The following is a 5,134-nucleotide window of genomic DNA, read 5'->3' on the forward strand; positions in this document are numbered from 1 at the left end:
TAGTGTTTTTATTCAAAAAGAAGACAGAATGGCGGGGTTAGTAAAATTCACACTGAATAAAATATCTTTAAAGAAATGGTAAAAACCATTGCAAACATCCATAGCATTTTTCTTTCTTTTTTTAACTTCTAAAGCGAACAATCTCTCCTATATAACTGTGCCCTGGAACATGCAAATGGTTATTTTACAACCACGACTCTACTCTTGATTGCGCTACAATGCAAGGAAGGACCACATTAATAGCAAATATATATGTGTCAGTAGTCGAGTATGTATATTATTAGTACAAGGTATTTCTAAAAGTGGTGCCTTTAATAAGCTAAGTGATGTTTTATGGGAGCTAACCTGTGGCATCTTCATCAGAATTCCTCCTTAAATGGGCCCTGAACCACCCCTCGGGCTTGGTGAAATAACATAGTCCGTGGGTAGCATATACTACTGTGAACATCTTGGCCAAGTTATGCTGTAGTAGGTGGTGCATGGAGATCGCAAGTGGATCACTAAGCCACCTTTCTCTCAAACACTCTTTTCAATAAAACGCCCTGTCCTCACTCTCTTCTAGATGCACTATATTGTCATTCCCTTAGACGGCTCCCATTGGCCAATAGCTGACATCAAGCCATGGTTGGCTACATGGCATTGACACCGCAGCTGCTGCAGGGTGCCACCACGAGTCCACTGGCTAAGCACACTGTAGCTTACTGAGAACAACCACGTTTGGCTTATGTTCAGTGCAATGTAGGCACCATAGCAGGGTGTCTACCAAGTTGACATTTCCAAATTCCCAGAGTTTTGTAGGTTTTCCCTGAGTGCCTTTGCCAAATTCCCTGAGTGACAAAGAACTTCATTTTATGTCAAGACGGGTTGACACCACGTCACCTGACGCTGCCACTCTCTAGTAAATATATTACAAGACATAAAAATGACTTAAGCTTGAATAGTAAGGACTAGTGTTTATTTTATTCAAAAAGAAGACAGAATGGTGGGGTTAATAAAATGCACACTGAATAAAATATCTTTAAAGAAATGGTAAAAACCATTGCAAACCGAGTGGAACATTCTCAAATACGAATAAAAAAAGAAATGCATACAGAAGCAAATATTTTCAAACATGAGCTATATTTATCAACAGACAGCAAGCTCATTGGTATGAGGCCTGAATATTGTCACAAGTGAGATTCTCTCTGAACAGTTGGCAAGTCAACCTCAACTGTCCTGACATGCTCCCAGCCTGCGCACAATAACTCAGTATTGCATTTCACTGCTTTAAAGAGTTTATTTTGGTTTGTATGAGGGATACGTACCTGCATCTCAGCGTCAGCCAACACTTTTTTTTTTTAGCTCAAGAGAGAGAGAAAAAACATTTATTCGGACCATCGAGGTGGTTGCTCTTGAGGTCGAGTGGGTGGCGTCCTCATTCCAGGACTCCACTGGCCATGGCTGCTCGACGTACTTTCTGGACGAGAGCTTCTTGTCCCGCCAGGGTATCGCCGGTCAGCTGTACCTCCCACCGCTCAAATGACGTGCTAGGAGTCTTTAAGTGTTGAGGTTTGCCCTCTCACCCCCACGAGATGTGAAAGAGTGTAGGGCGTGTGTCGCCGCACAAGGGGCAGATGCCGCGATATGTATGTGGGAACATTTTACTGTATCTGTGTAGGTTTGGAAATGTGTTGGTCTGTATAAGTCGGAGAGCTACGGCATCTTCAGTGCTGAGCTTTTTGTGAGGCGGAGGTTAAATCCTGCGGTTGAGTCGCTGGATCTCGAGTCGGTCGCAGTAATTGGATGGCAGGGGCATGAAGGTAAAGGGTGGGGATTGATGAGACGATTGGTCTTGCCCCGCTCGGTTGATTAGCGCTCGAGCTAGGGCGTTCGCCCTTTCGTTCCCCTCCAGACCCGCGTGACCCGGCGTCCACGTGATTTGATGATATTCTTGCAGCCTCGGGCCTAGAATCTGAGCCGCCAGCAGCGGTGTTCGTCCATTCGTAAAGTTACAGCAGGCCTGTTGCGAGTCGGTAACGACATGGACTTCCCTGCCTACCCTGTCTTCTTGCTTTATTACCAGTGCCGCGGCTATGGTCTCAGCCGCAGCTGGGGTCTCTGCCCTTACGGAGGCCGCGAGGGTCAAGGAGTTGCCTCTCCCATTCACGGCGGCTACCGCGAAGAGGCCCCCTACAGGGTACGCCGCCACGTCCACGTACGTTACGTACGGGTCACCCTTGAATTGTCGGCGCTGTCTGTCGACGCGAGCCTTGCATCGTCCTTCATGGAGTTCATGACTCATGTGCTTCGGTATCGGGTTCGCCTTGATCTTGCCTCTGACCTCTGGCGGGAGTGATCGTTGCCCACCGAGGGCACGGAGCTCCGTTGCCGTTCCTGTCCGGTGGAGGATGGCTCTGCCCGCCGCCGTGTTCTGTAGTCTGGCCTTTTGCGAAGCCATAACCGCGTCCGACAGCTCTGCGAAGGTGTTGTGGATCCCGAGGGCCGCTAACTTCTCGTTTGAGGTGGTGACAGGGCAAGCTCCTTCACAGAAGCAGCGGCACGCTTCCTTTCCTGTTTATTCCTCATTGTGTAGGTCCTTTTTGTTCTCGTCATCCTTCCATTGCGCATTTGCCCTACGGACCATTTGAGGCATCCTCTTAGTTCTACAGTCAACGTCCGATTTTTCAGACTCACTAGGGGCCGCGAAAACATCCGAAAAATCAGGCAGTTCGAAAAAAAATGAATGCATGTCTTTTACTGCCCTTAAAGGGCCCCTTACCAGGCCCCACAGCAAATTTCGTTTATACGCTGGCAGTTAATTGTTACATGCCTTCTAGGGAGAATTCTGCTGGAAGCATTTTTCAAGCTGGTTCATTAATAGCCGACATAGAAATATTTCAATGCCACGAACCCATGATTCCAGGAGCCGAGGGCCACTGTCAAGAGAGACACTTTCTCCACTTTCCCTGTCTAGTCTCCGCAAGTGAAATTTCTTCCCCGCGTTCTCCCATACCGCACGCAGCTCAAGGATTGCGTGACGCATACGTCACGGGCACCACCTTCTTTTTTCCCCCTTGCTTTATTGTTTCGAGGCGCATTTCTCCTGATGGCACAGCACGCAAGCTGTTGCGTTCGTCTCGTTTCGCGCAGCACACGATTTTGCAAGCTGCATGCAAGAACTCATGACCAGCGGTATAAGCCAGTGCTATGCGAATACCGAGGCACTGTCGATGCAGACACAAGCAGTTCATAGAGCATGATCGTGTGATGACGCACTTTCGTTGTCTGTGCTCGCTACTGTTCGACGTGGTAAGAAGCAGACAAAACGGAATTACATCTCTCTTGCTGTGGTGCGAAGTAAAACAAGAACACACAGGCATTTGGTCTGTGCGTTTTATTATTTCTCTAAACTTTAATTCGTCTGTTGAAGCAACAGATTACACAAATAACAGATGTTACTTTGAATAATTATCGAAGTCACGTGTCACTACGAGCGACGTCACAGCAGGGTAACGTACATAGCCGTGCCTGTGCCATATACGTCGACTCCCCGGCTGGGAGCGCGGAACCCGCGAGTAGGATGGCAGGCAGCGTTCGGTTTGAAATTTCAGCTCTTGCCGCGGCGCGTAGCGATGTAACACTTAGCAGACGCGATCGTTAGCGAGCCTAGTATGCACGGCGTTTGTAAGCTCAAAATGGATAGAATTGGTGAGGGGCCCTTTAGGGCTGAAATCGCTACAGGCGCACTCGAAAAAGCTCTGAAGGCCTGCCAGTACACTTATTATGCATGTTGGTGCTCACACTGTGACAGGAGGTGGCGGATGCGCTCCTGTATAATTAAGGAATATACACTGTGTCCAATGACGATTACCCCTTCCCACTCTTGTTATGAGTCACCGCAACACTTTTGCGTATGCTTCACCACGCAACAATGCTGTATTGAGGCGAAGCTGACTTTCAAGAACCGGCATGCAACGCGTCGTTTTTTCCGTTCTTCGAAGCAAATCGCGAGGGCCACAAAGGCAGAGTCGGTGCCTTTGCTGGCAGCGGCGAATCCTTTCAATGAAAAACACGGCGCACAACTTATTAACAGCGAACGTCGAAGCAGCTATAGGCCTAGCGTTGCCGCGGAGGTGGCTACTGCTGCTAGCAGATCAGCATGCGAGAGCACCGATTCTAGACGGCAAGGTAATCAAAATGGCGGTGACGATGGTGGCTTTGATTACTGCTGTTCCGGACCGGTGGTCTCCGCAGAAAGTCAGGAAAATGGGACAGCGACGAATTCTCGCGTCTGAAATTTCAGACGTTCTTACATATTACATTATACAAGCCGTCAGGCGTCCAGAAAGTCTGTCGTTGACGGTACACAGGCAACTCCTCTAGCGGACCACACGGCGTCAAATAGGATTCGTTACGATTCCCCTGTTACTCGAGCCAGCATTACTGCGATTTTTGTTCCCTTTCAATCAAATCACTGCTCATTTTCCCTGATAGAAGCAAAAATCCCCTGAGTTTTCCCTGAGTATTTCCAGGCTAGTCAAGATCCCCGAGAATCCCCGTTTTCCCGCTCGGTAGACACCCTGCATAGGCGCCAACTACGGAGTGGCTCTGGGGCTCGAGCCCCCGCCGGAGTTTTCCAGAGGGGGCAGAGACCCGCCCTCCCCACCTAAAGTGTCATTGCCACAGTTTTCTCACCCACATAATCTGAGGTTTCTTTTGAGTTGCCTCGACCTTTTCATTTGAAATTTTATTGTGGCTAATAGCTTACTGCTTCATTGTTGGCGTAGACGTGCACAGCTTTAGTTCATACTTATGCATTGTTTCTGCAAATCCTGACAATAGGAGGGCAAGCTCATCAGAAGCAGCGGCGGCTGACTCATATGTATTTTCTCACTTCCAACATTGTTTTAAATTTTCACTGTAAGCACCATGCACATACAGAATACATTTAATATATGCACAGGATAATGTTTATTGTATTTTTGAAAGAGGACGAGGTAGCCAATCAACAATTATATATATATGGGTATGAATAGCCTATGTCTTGAGAATGAATATGTTGCTGTATGTTCACTTCACTTCCAATTGCCTTGCATGCTTTTTTGACCCTGAAAGAAAACCTGTAGACTTCAGTGACCCCTTCAGCAGTCTTTTA

This window comes from Dermacentor variabilis, chromosome 2, assembly GCF_050947875.1.
Source record: "Dermacentor variabilis isolate Ectoservices chromosome 2, ASM5094787v1, whole genome shotgun sequence".
NCBI classification, from domain to species: Eukaryota; Metazoa; Arthropoda; class Arachnida; order Ixodida; family Ixodidae; genus Dermacentor; species Dermacentor variabilis.